We start from the raw sequence: 18,989 nt of genomic DNA, 5'->3' as shown, positions 1-18,989 counted from the left end.
ATTATTTCAGTTGAAGTACTAGCTACTACAAGGCATATTTTCATAAACTGCCGCGCGGAGTGTAAGCGCGGTTTGAAGCGCCAAGTCACGGGTTGTGCGGCCTCTCCCGCCGGAGGTTCGAGTCCTCCCTCGGGCATGCCTAGGTGTGTTGTTTTTAGCATAAGTTAAAGTTAGTTTCAGTAAGCAAAAGTTAGTTTAAGTAGTGTGTAACTCTAGGGACCCATGACCTCAGGACTGTGGTCCCTTCGGAATTCACTGACATTTGAACATTCCAGAAACTGACGATGCAACATACCGTACATTCCACTTAACTTATACGTACAACACCAGACCAGGCAGTAATTTGTCGGATATCACTACTGAAAATCAGCAGCAGTTACATAATTATTTCTGTCTGACCTCCTCATGAGTATTTGACTCTAACGAATTCTAGAATTCCAAAGCAGGTGGAGTAGGATAACACACGTCACATCACTTTCAAACAATATAACATGAATTTAAAACATGTGCATAAGGCAGACATAGGAACATACTTGATGTTCAACGAATTTAGATGCAGATTGCTGGAACCACACACAAGACGGGTTTTTGGTCATAGTTAAAAGACAACATTTGAAGAAAAGACAGTACTATCGAAAATTCAAGGAGTTTTTCTTAATAAAATGCAATGGAACAACATATAAAAGCACTAGTACATAAAAAATACAGCTGTGTGACCAAGGCTCACAAGGGAATGCACATAACTCTTAGAGCTGAAATAAAACTGCAGGGACGGATTCATCACTGGAAATAGAGGAGTTGATGTCATGAACGTGTGTCCGCAAATGCGTCATTGCCACAGAAGATGATGTTAGCGACCACATGCCGCGTGTTCCTTGTGCGTTGCAGGCTGTGCAATTGACGCAGCGTACTGTGAGTAGCAGAACGTTCCGGTATTCGCGCCGGGAACAAGTCGAGATGGTTTTTGTTTATGGCCAAGCAGATGGAAGCGACCGAGAGGCAACACGGTTATACCAAAACAAGTCTCTCAGAGACACCAACCACATCACCCAACATTTCGAGTGGTTTCTGGGCATTTTCTGATCATGGTTCCCTTCAGACGGGTTAAAGTGCAGGAAAGCGGCGGTCTGTATGCACACTAGATTCAGAAGACCGTATTCTAGAGGATATTACGTCGAACCCTGGTACAAGCTCGAGGGAAGGGACCCGCCAACACGGTGTAAGCCAAAGAGGGTTTACGTGTAACCGGCATGTGACCGCTACTATCCCCATCTCCATGGAGACCATTTGAACTCCGTTTGCAACTTGGATGCGCTGAAACACGTTGTTGTTTTCCGGAACAATTTGTTGTTGTCAGACGCACAACGACCACTCCTGGACACATTGTTTAGGACCTTTTCTTCCTTCATTTCCAGTCAGAAATCTGTCCTTGCAATTTGTCGGTTTTATTAATGTTCACCCTGTACATATGAAGCACCAAAGAGGGAAGGTGGAAATGAAATAAAACTTTGTGGGTAATAGTGCAGGTGGTGTACTTGCAGTGACTCCAACTTGGTCGTATGAGAATTTTTATCTCTGATACGGATTCATGCGTTGCTTCTTGCAGCTCATTTTTCACATCCCAGCTACAGGCCTGGTGTCCAAAGTGTCCCACACATTCTGTTGGGACTGATTTGGGTATCTCGGTGGCCCTGGAAATATTACATCATCATACAAACAGCTCATAGAGGTATGTGCCATGTCTGAATGAGCACTGTACTACTGCAAAATGGCAAATGAGAGGTAATCTGTAATGCACCATTGTGCCTTTGGAGCTTCCTCACTCATTATCACGCTAAACTTGAGGTCATAACAACAGTTTCCCACAGCATGACGCTAGCAATAACACTTCTATATCCGTCCAAAGTATTCGAAGAATGGGATCTCTCCTCAGGCCACCACCATATTCTTTTATGGTAGCAATCTGGGGTAATGCAGAGCCACAAATCATCGATAAAGACAACAACTCCGTTTACTGTCGTGGCAATACTCCAAACGCAACTGTTTGTGTTGTGGTGTTAGCAGTAGCCTCATGTGTAGGACGGGAATTCTATAGTCCATCTACTGCTAGTCTCCAGCCAATGAAGAATGAGTCCATAACGTTTTGTCAGACCACAGGTGCACGTGTGAAAGGATTACGATGCGTGTGGTACACAATGCGGCGATCCTCCCTTGGGTAGTCAGATGTGATCGATGGGAACCTTGACTACGAGAATGCCTACCTCCACGTTCCTCTGCAGTCCAACATAGAGCTACTGCGACGTACGAATGCCCCATAAATCTAGTTACTGGACGACTTGACCAGCTGACCAAATGGAGACTAGTAATGTGGCACCTTTCAAGCTCCGTCGGGTGCCGATAGCGTGTCTCCCACAAATACATTGTAAATCCATGTACTTAACAGTAATGACACAACATCTGGCGCCATTCCTATCTCTTGTGTACCCTGCCAGCCCCGCTAACAACCCTAAACACGAACAGTACTAAAGCACTGGGTGGCCATTCTGCCTGTCACAAGGAATTCAGCTCTAAACATTTACATGCCTACCAGTGGTGTACAAGACTTCTGACCATGTCTTCTGAACGCTCTTTTTTTTTTTTTTTTTTTTTTTTTTTTTTTTTTTTTTTTTTGACAGGCATAATATATACTGTCTGAGCACTCAGCATGGCGGTTATATACTTATTCCAATCTTCTATTAATCCATCTCGTCCTCCCCTTTCTCCCTGTTCATCTTCTCCTCTTTCCTCTCTTTGACCATCTTCTCCTCTCCCGGCTCTCCGTTCATTTCCCTCCCCCTATCCAATCTTACCAATGTTCATGTCTTCCTTCCCTCTCTCTCTAGCTATACACCCCCTCCTCTCGCCTTCTCTCTCCACGTTATCATCCGCACCTCCAACAGGAATCTGACGGTTCTAACGCCCACAGTATTTCTTTCCAGATCGTAATTGACGTGTGTACAAACTTTCGTTGAAATCGTTCCAGAGGTTTAGGATGGACTTTCTACACGTAGATTTGCAGCGTAGGCTAATGTCGAATTTACTTCACATGTTCTTAACGTATTTCGCACGTATTCGTACACATATTTCACATGAAGCTCTTGCGAATTTCGCTGCGTAGTTTTATTTTCACACAGTCCAGTGTTTATGTCGTCGTATCTCCTGAAATGTGGTCGTACAATAATATAATTTTGTAGCTATATTTACTGACATATATGGATACTGTCTGCGAAATGTGTTGCGAATATTGTTAGTACTAACGAAGTAATAAATTAACCCGCCATGCATGCTGTGGTAGTTATTGAAGCACTGCATTACTTATGGCATTATTTCTGATGAACCGTATGTCGTACAACGATATACTTTGGATGTACATTTAGCAGAATCTGCCGATACTGTCTGCGAATTCATTTTTGCGAATAGAGTTAGCAACAGAAAAATAATAAATTTGAACGCCACGCATGAGATGCTGCAGTACTTCACATATCTCAGTGTTTACGACCTCATATTTCCTGAACTGTGTGTCGTACAATAATGTTTTGCAAGTACATTCGGTGGTATGTCTGAATACTGTATACGGAATGGGTCGTCAATTAAGTTAGGAATAAAGAAGCAATAATTTAATGTGCCGCGCTTAATGCAGCACATTTACTGCATGAACAGATATATGCAATCAGTGATGAACTTTTTTCCTTTCATAATTTTATCGGGATTGCCAGCGAGGAACAGTTTCACATAGTTTGAAATTACCTCCAAAATTTGTTACAAGTCATTAAATGCTCTCATTCTCAAGTACCGGATGAAGAATGTTTACAAACTCGCACGTCGTGAGCTGTACTACTTTCTCATCACCACCCCGCCCCTTTGATACGTACAGGGATCTTGGCTGAAAGCGATTCTCTCCAAACAGTGATATGTCTGCCAAGTTCAGTTGAAATTGGTTCAGTGGTTTAGGAGCAGATGTGAAACATACACTCCTGGAAATTGAAATAAGAACACCGTGAATTCATTGTCCCAGGGAGGGGAAACTTTATTGACACATTCCTGGGGTCAGATACATCACATGATCACACTGACAGAACCACACGCACATAGACACAGGCAACAGAGCATGCACAATGTCGGCACTAGTACAGTGTATATCCACCTTTCGCAGCAATGCAGGCTGCTATTCTCCCATGGAGACGATCGTAGAGATGCTCGATGTAGTCCTATGGAACGGCTTGCCATGCCATTTCCACCTGGCGCCTCAGTTGGACCAGCGTTCGTGCTGGACGTGCAGACCGCGTGAGACGACGCTTCATCCAGTCCCAAACATGCTCAATGGGGGACAGATCCGGAGATCTTGCTGGCCAGGGTAGTTGACTTACACCTTCTAGAGCACGTTGGGTGGCACGGGATACATACGGACGTGCATTGTCCTGTTGGAACAGCAAGTTCCCTTGCCGGTCTAGGAATGGTAGAACGATGGGTTCGATCACGGTTTGGATGTACCGTGCACTATTCAGTGTCCCCTCGACGATCACCAGAGGTGTACGGCCAGTGTAGGAGATCGCTCCCCACACCGTGATGCCGGGTGTTGGCCCTGTGTGCCTCGGTCGTATGCAGTCCTGATTGTGGCGCTCACCTGCACGGCGCCAAACACGCATACGACCATCATTGGCACCAAGGCAGAAGCGACTCTCATCGCTGAAGACGACACATCTCCATTCGTCCCTCCATTCACGCCTGTCGCGACACCACTGGAGGCGGGCTGCACGATGTTGGGGCGTGAGCGGAAGACGGCCTAACGGTGTGCGGGACCGTAGCCCAGCTTCATGGAGACGGTTGCGAATGGTCCTCGCCGATACCCCAGGAGCAACAGTGTCCCTAATTTGCTGGGAAGTGGCCGTGCGGTCCCCTACGGCACTGCGTAGGATCCTACGGTCTTGGCGTGCATCCGTGCGTCGCTGCGGTCCGGTCCCAGGTCGACGCGCACGTGCACCCTCCGCCGTCCACTGGCGACAACATCGATGTACTGTGGAGACTTCACGCCCCACGTGTTGAGCAATTCGGCGGTACGTCCACCCGGCCTCCTGCATGCCCACTATACGCCCTCGCTCAAAATCCGTCAACTGCACATACGGTTCACGTCCACGCTGTCGCGGCATGCTACCAGTGTTAAAGACTGCGATGGAGCTCCGTATGCCACGGCAAACTGGCTGACACTGACGGCGACGGTGCACAAATGCTGCGCAGCTAGCGCCATTCGACGGCCAACACCGCGGTTCCTGGTGTGTCCGCTGTGACGTGCGTGTGATCATTGCTTGTACAGCCCTCTCGCAGTGACCGGAGCAAGTATGGTGGGTCTGACACACCGGTGTCAATGTGTTCTTTTTTCCATTTCCAGGAGTGTATATGCAATCAGCGATGAACTTTTTGCCTTTCATAATTTTATCATGGTTGCCAGCGAGGAACAGTTTCACATAGTTTGAAATTACCTGCAAAACTTGTTGCAAGTCATTAAATGCTCTCATTCTCAAATACGGATGAAGAAAGTCTGCAAACTCGCACGTCGTGAGCTGTACTACTTTCTCATCACCACCCCGCTCCTTTGATATGTACAAGGATCTTAGCCTGAAAGCGATTCTCTCCAAACAGTGACATGTCTGCCAAGTTCAGTTGAAATTGATTCAGTGGTTTAGGAGCAGATGTGAAACATACATACATACACATATAAGATACACTGTCTCATCAAAGGCATCGAGAGACAACTGTGAATTACAGAATTGATCACTAGCTGTCATGAGCAGCAGCCCTGTCAGTAGAAAAGGAGGTGGGCAGTGTCGTGTTGTCAGTAGAGAGACGGTAACAGCAAAATGCGTAGGTCGATAGAGCTTTGTTACTACGATTGTGGACTAGTTGTGGGACCTCACCTGAGTGAAAGGTCATCGCGGACATTTCACCCTTTCTACATCTACCCGAGTCTACTGCAGGTGATGTGTCTGTGAAGTGGAAATGCGAAGGGACAAACCTCAGCAAAACCACGACCAGGCAGACGATCCGGGACCGCCGAGTATTCCGGATGGTGGTTATAAAAATCATACGACATTAGCGAAAGGAAACAGCAGCCCACCCATCACAACATCAGTGCATTGGGAGCTAAATATATCGGGGCTGAATATTCTAGTAACTCCTCTTAAGCCACACTGTTTTGAGATCAGAGCTAAACGACGCATGAAGGGGCGTACAGAGCGAGACCACTGGGCAACGGATGATCGGAAATGAGCCTTTCGAAGTGATAATCACGCTATGCCTTGTGGCAATCCGATGGAAGTGTTTGGGCTTGGAAGTTGCCTGGAGAACGCTCTGGACAACGTTAACTGTCACAGTCTATAGTACCAACAGTAAAGTACAGAGGAGGTGGGTGGTTTTACGGTATGTTGGTGTTTCTTGCCGTTAGTGTGTGGTCACCATACTGCGCATACGAAAACGGTAAATGCCGAAGGATATCAACACATTTTGCAAGACTACGCTCTCTGTCCAGTACTGGAACAGTTCGGAGGTAATGACTGTATAACTGTGTACCTTTTCATAAAGGCCTGGCATGGACTGGACTGCTCTGAGGCTCGATCTCAACACCTTTTGGATGAATTAGAACGACGACTTTACCGCAAACCTCAGCATCCTACGTGACTACTGTCTTAGGTCTGTTGGTTGATGCTGGAACGACGGGGCTGGGAGGCAGCCCAACAGCTAACATAAAGAGTGTGAACCGGCGTGAAATTTACGTGATGAGAAAAAAATGATTCAAATGGCTCTGAAAACTATGGGACTTGACTTCTAAGGCCATCAGTCCCCTAGAGCTTAGAACTACTTAAACCTAACTAACCTAAGGACATCACACACATCCATGCCCGAGGCAGGATTCGAACCTGCGACCGTAGCGATCGCGCGGTTCCAGACTGTAGCGCCTAGAAACGCTCGGCCACCCCGGCCGGCTTACGTAATGAGAAATAATTACTACTTGCAGTACTAGAATTAAAGCATGAATTCTTTTTGAAACTAAATTGGCAACGTGAACAATCATCCTCGCCTACGTAAGAAAAAAGGTACGAGCTTGCTGGCGATTCTCAACAAAAAACTTCAAAACTTCTAATAAACATATGCCCTTTTCTTAACCGTCTCCAGGTAAACCAATGAAAACAGCTAGGAAAGGGAAAGGTGGAGATGACGGTAAATTAAGATATGTTATGGTCTGTTTACTTCTGTACGTTTCAAATGGTTCAAATGGCTCTGAGCACTATGCGACTTAACTTCTGAGGTCATCAATCGCCTAGAACAGAACTAATTAAACCTAACTAACCTGAGAACATCACACACATCCATGCCCGAGGCAGGATTCCAACGTGCGACCGTAGTGGTCGCTCTGTTCCAGACTGTAGCGCCTAGAACCGCACGGCCACTCCGGCCGTCCTGTACGTTTCCTCACAGAAGATGCTCAAACAGTCCACCGTCAACTTCAACGCATGTTGCTGCTCTTGTAGACAGGTGTTGTGTCGCCGATCGGAGCTCTGTTTTGCATGCCTTTACCCGGACACAAGCATGTAAAATACAAGCGAGAAGTTCCTCCCTTGTGTCCACTCTGCGCTTGTAGATGTCACTCTTCAGCCACACCCACAAACATTAATCCAATGGGGTAAGATCGGGTGACCTCGGTGGCCAAGCAATGACTCCACGGCGACGCATCCAACAACCAGGCTACGTTGTGCTGAGATACTGTGCCACTGGCCGTACAGAATGTGCAGGAGCTTCGTCATGCTGAAAGTACATACGCGCTCTTGTTGCCAACGGGATATCTTCCAAGTATTCTGGTAAGACATTTTGAAGGAACTCAAGATACTGTGTATCAGTAAGACGGTTATCTAAAAGAACTGGACCGATGAGTTGGTCATCAGTAATACAGCACCACACGTTGACTGAGAAACATCACTGAAAATTCGTTTCCACGGCAGCGTGCACATTTCCATTTGCCCATAGATGAGAGCTGCGCGTGTTATTGATTCCGTTGCAGGTAAACGTTGACCGATCAGTGAACAGAATACGTGGAATTAATTGCTCATTGGCAATAAACCATTGCCAGAATTCTTACCGAGGGGCACCATCTCCTTCATGCGTGTGTTGTACACTCTGCCGATGAAAGGGATACAGACCATGCTCGTGTAATGTGCGCATCACTTGTGTTTGTGGAATACAAAGTTGGGTAGCAAAAAAATGGTTCAAATGGCTCTGAGCACTATGGGACTTAACATATTAGGTCATCAGTCTCCTAGAACTTAGAACTACTTAAACCTAACTAACATAAGGACATCACACAACACCCAGCCATCACGAGGCAGAGAAAATCCCTGACCCCGCCGAGAATCGAACCCGGGAACCCGGGCGTGGGAAGCAAGAACGCTACCGCACGACCACGAGATGCGGGCAGTTGGGTAGCAATTCTCCTAGAGCTAGTAGTACGGTTTCGTTCCATTACTTGAAGAATGTTCTCAACTTCATTAAGAGTTTCCTGTACGGGACGTTCAGAGACAACATTTGCGGTTGGAATCGTACGACGCTCATGCAATGAGTGACACACCCTGCTAAACACCCTTCTATCTGGCACCCTGCGATTCGGAAATCGCTGCTGGTATTCTCGCACAGCGGCTCTGGAATTCCCATTGGACAAACCATAGACAAACACCATGTCGGCATACTCTGCATGTGTGAAGATCCGTGGCGCTTTCACTACACAAAACTGTATTCGTTGTTCACGTAATAACACTACGACAAGCACTGTCGGACTGAGAGAAGAGGTAAACAACTGCACCATGCGCAAGTGAACTGCATACTGACACGATTGGTGAGGACGACGCTACATGTTCCCCGTTCCTAGTTGTTTTCATTGGTTTACCCGGAAACGGTTAAGGAAAGGGCATGTGTTTATTAGGAGTTTTTTATTCAGAATCACCACTATTATCACCCCTCAAAACATATACCTTTCCTCCTGGCTCACCCTGTGTATATGATAGAAGTCACTATTAAGTTACACTGATATCATTAATTCACCTCTAATTTTTTGTGGGTGCCGATCATACAGTCCATCCACTAAATCTTGATGATTAGCACAGATTAAATTCCTTGAATACTCTTTCTACAGGTGATACCTCGGGGTAGAATCCTGATACTAAGATGTGTTTTATACCCTGTGATGTCATAAATTGTTTCCATTTCTGTCCTATAAAATATGAAGCATTATCAATATGTATTACTCGTGGCTTTCCTATCCTCCTCAAGTAATCTTCTTCGATTCTTTTCCCGATAGAGGTCGCTGTTACACTACGTACAGCGGACATCTTAATATGCTTTGTAAAAACATCATATAGTGCTACTGCGTATCTTAGTCCAGCCTTGCCTTTGGGATAGAGACCAGCCACATCCAGAGACACAGAATCTAGAGGTTTCTCAGTTAAAATCGGGTGAAGCTCGGTATGTTTAGAAGAGTCAGAATGTTCCGCCTTCTGACGCACTATACATTTTTGTAGAACTTGAAGTACCCGTCGTCTCAAATTTGGAAAATAGCAACGTTTACCTATCTTTTCGATACATTTACTTAACCCATAGTGTCCTCACACTTCATGAGTGTACGCTATGAATTCCTCCATGTACTTATCAGGAAGACAAATGCACCATTGTTGTGAGTCAGGGTGTTGGCGATGGAATAAAACACCGTTATATTCCCTGTACAACATTTTTAACTGTTCGTTGTTTCCATGTGGTAGTTTTTGTATGACCTTGCTCCATCTTAGGTCCTGTTGTTGCACGTTTTTCATTTCTCTACAAAACTTACTGTAGTCAGGCTGCGGTATTTTACTTTGCATAAGCAAATTTCTTATCTCAGAATCCTGTTCCAAAAATTCACTAAATTTATCTAGACATTGAGGTAACCTTAATAGACCATCGGCTATGATGTTCTGACTGCCCCTGATATAAATAATTTCGAAGTTAAATTCTTGCAGATATAGACACCAACTTGCCAAATCTCCTGTGCAGTAATCTGCACGCTGACAAAACTGAAATGGTTCGGTGATCACAATATCCTTATGTACTCTTACCCCATAAAAAGTACTAAGATTTTTTCTATGTCCAGACTACTGCCTAACTTTCTAATTCTGATACAGAGTATGATCTTTCTGCCTCAGTTAATGTGCGGCTAGCAAAACTAATTACCTTGGGAAATATCTTACCGTCTTCCTCTCTCATCTGGAACAGACATGCCCCCAGACCATGCGAGGAGGCGTCTGTGCCCAGACAGAAGTCCGCCATATAGGGGAGAATAAGTCTATTTGCATTCACTAATGCTTCTTTAATATTATCGAAATCATCTTGGTACTTGTCAATACAGTGAGTGTTTATAAATAATACAGTAGGAAATACAAACTGGACTGTCAAACTGTCACATCAAACCCCTCCATCTGCTTGGCCTTCTCGTCTGACGTTTTTATTAAATCGACAGAAAACACCTTTTCGTTTACACTGACGTAGCATTTACTACTTTCTACGTCAATATGCGTCTTTTAAGTCCTAAATGTGTCCATCCCAATCAAACAATTTATTATTAATATGTCAATTACGAGGAAATTACATTTGACAGTAAAGAACAAAGTATTCGTACAAGTTTTCCTGAACTTCCTCATCAAGTCAGTATAAATCATCTTTCATGTCGCCTTGTTCGTCGTATCACGAAAAACATGTGTTTATAAATGTATTGCTCCCACTCGCTACCGGTAAGCAGTGTGGGGCCTCACTGCGGCCGGTTGGAGTTTTCCGCTAGTGCAGGAGCACTGATCTCAGTGAACGGAGTAATTTCAGCGAGTTGTACAGTGTGTGTGGCGTTACGCCAATTCGTGTCATTGCCTGTCCGTGAACCATCTTCACGCGAATTCGTGTTGATAGTTGCGAAATTAAGCTTCACGCTATTGTGCTGTCCAAATGTTAGCTGCAGCACAGTGCGCAGAATTTGATTGTTACCGACCGCTTGCCACTGCATCTGCCGGCTGTTACCACTTAGGGGCGGCGGAAAGCCTGGCAGACCGTTGTTAGATTGTCTGTTGTAACTGTTCCTGTTGGTTTGATAACCTCGCTTTAATTATTGTTTTTCCCATTTCCATTACCATATCCATTCCCATTTTGTACGTACTGTGTCGCATATGGTTGCCATGTTTGTTGTGTAGTAACATTATTACACGACTGGCCATTAAAATTGCTACACCACGAAGATGATGTGCTACAGACGTGAAATGTAACCGACAGGAAGAAGACCCTGTGATATGCAAATGATTAACTTTTCAGAGCATTCACACAAGGTTGGCGCCGGTGGCGACACCTACAAATTCCTGACATGAGGAAAGTTTCCAACCGATTTCTCATACACAAACAGCAATTGACCGGCGTTCCCTGCTGAAACGTTGTTGCGATGCCTCGTGTATGGAGGAGAAATGAGTACCCTCACGTTTCCGACTTTGATAAAGGTCTGATTGTAGCCTATCACGATTGCGGTTTATCGTATCGCGACATCGCTGCTCGTGTTGGTCGAGATCCAATGACTGTTAGCAGACTATGGAATCGGTGGGTTCATGAGGGTAATACGGAACGCCGTGCTGCATCCCAACGGCCTCGTATCACTAGCAGTCGAGATGACAGGCATCTTATCCGCATGGCTGTAACGGATCGTACAGCCACGTCTCGATCCCTGAGTCAACAGATGGGGACGTCTGCAAGACAACAACCATCTGCACGAACAGTTTCGACGACGTTTGCAGCAGCATGGACTATCAGCTCTGAAACCATGACTGCGGTTGCACTTGACGCTACATCACAGACAGGAGCGCCTGCGATGGTGTACTCAACGACGAACCTGGCTGCAGGAATGGCAAAACGTCATTTTTTCGGATGAATCCAGGTTCTGTTTACAGCATCATGATGGTCGCATCCGTGTTTGTCGACATCGCGGTGAACGCACATTGGAAGCGTGTATTCGTCATCACCATATTGGCGTATCACCCAGCCTGATGGTATGGGGTGCCACTAGTTACACGTCTCGGTCACCTCTTGTTCGCATTGACGGCACTTTGAACAGTGGACGTTACATTTCAGATGTGTTACGACCCGTGGCTTTACCCTTCATTCGATCCCTGCGAAACCCTATATTTCAGCAGGATAATGCACGACCGCATGTTGCACGTCCTGTATGGGCCTTTCTGGATACATAAAATGTTCGAATGCTGCCCTGGCCAGCACATTCTCCAGATCTGTCAACAACTGAAAACGTCTGGTCAATGGTGGCCGACCAACTGGCTCGTCACAATACGCCAGTCACTATTCTTGATGAACTGTGGTATCATGTTGAAGCTGCATGGGCAGCTGTACCTGTACACGCCATCCAAGCTCTGTTGAGGGACGGGAAAAACCCACCGTGGTACAACAACAAAGTTAGGAAACTACTGTGAAAGCAAAGAAAGCTTCACTGTAAGTTTAAACGCAGCCAAAACCTCTCAGACAAACAGAAGCTAAACGATGTCAAAGTTAGCGAAGGAGGGCTATGCGTGAAGCGTTCAGTGAATTCGAAAGTAAAATTCTATGTACCGACTTGACAGAAAATCCTAGGAAGTTCTGGTCTTACGTTAAATCAGTAAGTGGCTCGAAACAGCATATCCAGACACTCCGGGATGATGATGGCATTGAAACAGAGGATGACACGCGTAAAGCTGAAATACTAAACACCTTTTTCCAAAGCTGTTTCACAGAGGAAGACCGCTCTGCAGTTCCTTTTTCAAATCCTTGCACAAACAAAGAATGGCTGACATCGAATAAGTGTCAAGGAATAGAAAAGCAACTGGAATCACTCAACAGAGGAAAATCCACTGGACCTGACGGGATACCAATTCGATTCTACACAGAGTACGCGAAAGAACTTGCCCCCCTTCTAACAGCCGTGTACCGCAAGTCTCTATAGAGGAACTGAAGGTTCCAAATGATTGGAAAAGAGCACATGTACTCCCAGTCTTTAAGAAGGGTCGTCGAGCAGATGCGCAAAACTATAGACCTGTATCTCTGACGTCGATCTGTTGTAGAATTTTAGAACATGTTTTTTGCTCGAGTATCATGTCGTTTTTGGAAACCCAGAATCTACTCTGTAGGAATCAACATGGATTCCGGAAACAGCGATCGTGTGAGACCCAACTCGCTTTATTTGTTCATGAGACCCAGAAAATGTTAGATACAGGCTCCCAGGTAGATGCTATTTTTCTTGACTTCCGGAAGGCGTTCGATACAGTTCCGCACTGTAGCCTGATAAACAAAGTAAGAACCTACGGAATATCAGAGCAGCTGTGTGGCTAGATTGAAGAGTTTTTAGCAAACAAAACACAACATGTTGTTATCAATGGAGAGATGTATACAGACGTTAAAGTAACCTCTGGCGTGCCTCAGGGGAGTGTTATGGGATCATTGCTTTTCACAATATATATAAATGACCTAGTAGATAGTGTCGGAAGTTTCATGCGGCTTTTCGCGGATGATGCTGTAGTATACAGAGAAGTTGCAGCATTAGAAAATTGTAGCGAAATGCAGGAAGATCTGCAGCGGATAGGCACTTGGTGCAGGGAGTGGCAACTGACCCTTAACATAGACAAACGTTATGTATTGCGAATACATAGAAAGAATGATCCTTTATTGTATGATTATATGATAGCGGAAAAAACACTGGTAGCAGTTACTTCTGTAAAATATCTGGGAGTATGTGTGCGGAACGATTTGAAGTGAAATGATCATATAAAATTAATTGTTGGTAAGGTGGGTACCAGGTTGAGATTCATTGGGAGAGTCCTTAGAAAATGTAGTCTATCAACAAAGGAGGTGGCTTACAAAACACTCGTTCGACCTATACTTGAGTATTGCTCATCAGTGTGGGATCCATACGAGGTCGGGTTGACAGAGGAGATAAGAAGATCCAAAGGACAGCGGCGCGTTTCGTCCCAGGGTTAATATTTGTTAAGCGTGATAGCGTTACTAAGATGTTCAGCAAACTCAAGTGGCAGACTCTGCAAGAGAGGCGCTCTGCATCGCGGTGTAGCCTGGTCGCCAGGTTTCGAGAGGGTGCTTTTCTGGATGAGGTATCGAATATATTGCTTTCCCCTACTTATACATTCCGAGGAGATCACGAATGTAAAATTAGAGAGATTAGAGCGCGCACGGAGGCTTTCAGACAGTCGTTCTTCCCGCGAACTATACGCGACTGGAACAGGAAACGGAGGTAATGACAGTGGCACGTAAAGTGCCCTCCGCCACACACCGTTGGGTGGCTTGCGTAGATTTAGATGTAGATGTAGATGTAGAATGCCCAGGTGTATCAAGGCCGTTATTACGGCCAGAGGTGGTTGTTCTGGGTATTCATTTCTCAGGATCTATGCACTGAAATTGCTTGAAAATGTAATGACATGTCAGTTCTAGTATAATATATTTGTCCAATGATTACCCGTTTATCATCTGCATTTCTTCTTGATGTAGCAATTTTAATGGCCAGTAATGAATTTACACGTTGATTTCGAAAGATGGGTTGAGGTGTTTGTTTATCTGCTGCTTTATGTTGCCATGGTGCCTCTTGATAAATCGGGACACTGGAATCCAAAACTGTCCAAAAGTACTCAGTGTCGTGTGCTGGTGTGGTTACTAGTTATTCCCTTATGTGTCGTGGAGGTCGGGTCTTTTATATTTTCAATATATCCACCTATGATATGTGAACGGTCCAATATCTGGTCTTATTTAAATACTTTTCGAAATACCCCCTCAAGCTTCCATGCTTGCTATTAAATGGAGCAGGGTTAACGGCTTCCGACCAGTACTTGTCCAAGAAAGTATGTTAAAATTTTCGTAACTGTGACAATGTTCTGCCACTTCAGTGGCTCGCAAAAGAACGTCGCCTTGGTTGTAACCAGCAACAAATATTACCTTTTAAGTTTATGTCAAGTTACGCAGAAATACGTTGCGCAACACACTGATAAAAACTACCGGGTTCATCTGTTTTCCACCTGTCGAATATGTGGGAAACTGCCTATGTCCAAGCAAACCTTCCTCAGCGAAGATGGATTCGGCATTACCTGACATCGATGTGTTGTTACAAGTGTGCGGAACACTGAGTGGCAATTGCGCATTTATTGTAGATACTGCTGTAGATAAATCGAATTTTATAGTTTTCACTTGCGCTCGCTATCGGGCTTGTGAGAAGAATTTGACAACTATTACACGCATCCATCTTGTGCACAGGTAGCTGAATATTATGCCGGCCGCTGTGGCCGAGCGCTTCCTGGCGCTTCAGTCCGGAACCGCGCTGCTGCTACGGTCACAGGTTCAAATCCTGCCTCGGGCATGGATGTGTGTGATGTCCTTAGGTTAGTTAGGTTTAAGTAGTTCTAAGTCTAGGGGACTGATGACGTCAGATGTTAAGTCCCATAGTGCTTAGAGCCGTTTCTTTCTTTCATGAGTTCTTTCTCTTTTGGCACATTCACTAATTCCAAGCTTTCTACTCTTAATGTTAGCTCCTCTGCTGCCAATGATAAACGTTCATAGCCTTCTGTAGCTTATTATCAGTAGTGGTAACTTTATAGTATTACGCATTTGGTTTTGATTTGCTCTTATACTATTATTCATGTCCGGGATTTTCTTTAATTCAATTTCTAGGTGTTCTTGATTATCACTAACTGAACCTGTCTTTTCGTTCAAAACATCAATACTTCGTTTAACGTCAGAAATTACCTCCTGTTTCAATTTTTTTTTCACTTCTTTTAAATTTTCAGATATCTCGGTGTGTAGATTTTCTGTCAGATCATTGAAATTTAGTGTGACACTCTTTTGGAAATCTTCCAACACCTGTTCTTGTTCTGTTTTGAAAACAGAAAAATCTTGTGACAAACCGCTACATGTTGTGTTCAAGTTATACTAAGCTGTTGTGTAACTGTATTGAATTTCGCGTTCATAGTTGTCAGTAATTGGTGTAAAAGCACATTGGTGGTACAATTATCGTTGTAATAACCTGAACTTTGCATGTTAATATTCTAATTACCGATAATCGATGTCCGTTCTATCGTGTCAAAACACATTACTGTTTTACGTTCAGCAGTGATACATCGCTTCGGGAGATGCGTGAAACAGTTTCCTCGATATTCATCATGGTATCGTCGTAGTTTGTCCGTGTATTGGTGATCCCATTTTTACGTCTTTGATACCTATCTCCGATTTATGGCGGCTTACTGCTAGTTGTATGTTTGGCTCTTCGTTTTCATTTATCTCTTTGTGCAAATCACCACCATTTTCGCCGATTGCATGTTCTATATTACGATCAACAATGGGTAATTTCTGGTCAGCCATTTTGATCGTGCTAGCAATTACCAAAAAATTAATAAAAACCAGTAGAAAAAATTTTATGCAAATAAATCTTGCATTTGAAATCTGCAGTTTCCTGTGTAATCGCGTTTTGATAACTCCTGTCAATTTGTCGAGAAGTATTATCACACAAATGATTGAAATTTTCGGAATAATTTACAGTAAACTGACGAGATAAAGTTTGGTATGATTTTTGAGTCCTTTTGTTAAATAAATTTTCTACTAGGGAAACTACGAGGAAAAAGAAAAGAAATCTAAATACGACAAAAGAGGCGCTCCTAAGCATAATAATGCAAGCTATAGCGCAAATTTCCTACTTTCTCTGCGTGGTCAAGAAGATCAGTTACATCTCCTGTTGGTAGATAAAATGTTTTTTTTTTTTTTTTAATTCGTTGCTAGTCATTTTTATATAATATGGTTTTCGTTGCACTCGTATCCAATGCAATATGGAAAAGCCAAAAATGAGTTTTTCTTTGACTGAAAATGACAAAATTTCATGTTCATTTAGCATTCGCTAGAAAATTCTGTTCTTGTTTAGTTGTGCTAGAAAATCGGTCGTCAATTGTGTTAGTTCTGTTGGTCGTTTGTTGGGATAACCGTGCTGGGAGGCAGCCCTACAGCTCTCACAAAAAGTATTAATCAGCATCAAATTAAGATAATTAGAGATAATTACTACTTACAGAACTGGAATTAAAGCATGAATTCTTGTTGAAACTAAATTGGTGCCATAAACAGTCTTTCTCGCAACGTAAGAAAAATAATATGCAACGTACCAATACTGCAGTCACACAAACCGTATTTTGCAGCAAACTTGTTGCTTAGCAAAATGTCAGTTGTACGATTGTTGCACACACAACACACACACACATATATATATGACTGTCACTACTACGTTATACTGGCATCATTGTAGCATTCCGTCTTCCGGCCACAAGTGGCCCATCGGGACCATCCGACCGCCGTGTCATCAACAGATGAGGATGCGGCTAGGAGGGGCGTAAGGTCACACACTGCTCTCCCGGTCGTTATGACGGTTTTCTTTGACCGGAGCCGCTACTATTCGGTCGAGTAGCTCCTCAATTGGCATCACGAGCTGAGTGCACCCCGAAAAATGGCAACAGCCCATGGCGGCCCGGATGGTCACCCATCCAAGTGCTGGCCACGCCCGATTGCGCTTAACTTCGGTGATCTGACGGGAACCGGTGTACCCACTGCGGCAAGGCCGCTGCCCTTGGTACCATTAATTCACCTCTAAATTTTTGTGGTTGGCGATCATACAGTCCATCGACTAAATCTTGACGATTAGCACATATATATTTTTAGATGTCTTGCAGGATGGAGGAAATTACTGCCTCTTCTCATGATTGCTGGCAAAAGTCATGCTTCAGAGCGAATATTGGCGTAATAAATAAAAATATTCTTTTGTTTATGATAACTCTTAATATATATGTTTTCTTTCATTTTTATCGCACATAGCTTTTACTACACGCATTGTTGATGCATGAGTAAAAATTACACGTCCTTTTTGTATGAGATATAAAGCAGAAGTGAGAACGAAGCAGAAGTTGTTAAAAAGAACTCAATAGTCCCCACACCTTGCTCTTTTGTTACAAAGATAATTTTAGAAGCCTATATTTGGCGTCTTCTGCGACAATGTTCAAATTTCTTATTAGTAATGAGGAAAAGAAAACATCCATATAAACTGAGAAAAAAAATAAAAGGTATGATACTGGAAGCTGGTTGTTTTGGTATCACACACTACCTTCTACGGTTTCGGCTCGTGAGGAATACTGGTTATTGTTCCTATGAAGACACGTCATTGAAAGTGTTGAAGCTGTCATAAGGCGAAGAGTGGTGGACGTACCCCGCGCAGATATCTGATCGAACAGGTCTCCAGATACGTTTGATCTGGTAATGTACATATCCCATTCGTTCTCAAGAGGCGAAACACAAGGAAGCAATGTTGCACGCTAGGGCTGGATCTATTTCAACATTCTCCGGGGGTCCACGTTGGGGCTCTTCGGTCCACGAACAATTGTCTTACAGATGCCGCCTTACGACAGGTTGCATTGGAATGCTGATACAATAATCGCTTCGGAGTTGTTCCTCTAATATAGTCATTCGCAATCCTATAAACTGAGTTCGTATCCTGTTGCATTTAACGTTTTCTTAAGCACAGTAAGGGGACCACACTCTAACTAAAAATACATCACATATCATAACACTACTTCCTCCATACTTCACTGTTGGTACTACACGTGACGACGTGTAACTACGTCCAGACTACTGCCAAGCCCAAACCATTCCGTCGGTTTGCCACAGGGTACAGCGTGCTCCATCGTTTCCAGTCAGCCTCTGTCCAGTCGCGTCGCTCCTAACGCTGCCACTGAAAACAGAGATGTGTGGCTCAAGAGGAGCTGCCCTTTCCTTTTAATTATACACTGACAGTCATTGCTACAGCTCTTTGGAGCTCTGGAGCATTCCTTCCGCTGATT

General features: G+C 44.2%; 1 pseudogene; it reads right to left on the bottom strand.

Annotated features, from left to right (window-relative positions):
• Positions 1–17,606: 17,606 nt before the first annotated feature.
• On the bottom strand, positions 17,607–17,724 carry LOC126337274 (5S ribosomal RNA; annotated as a pseudogene).
• Between the last annotated feature and the right edge of the window lie 1,265 nt (positions 17,725–18,989).

The sequence above is a fragment of the Schistocerca gregaria genome, chromosome 2 (genome assembly GCF_023897955.1).
Source record: "Schistocerca gregaria isolate iqSchGreg1 chromosome 2, iqSchGreg1.2, whole genome shotgun sequence".
NCBI lineage: Eukaryota > Metazoa > Arthropoda > Insecta > Orthoptera > Acrididae > Schistocerca > Schistocerca gregaria.
Note: the sequence above shows the minus strand (reverse complement) of the source record. Positions and strands in the feature narration are given on the sequence as shown.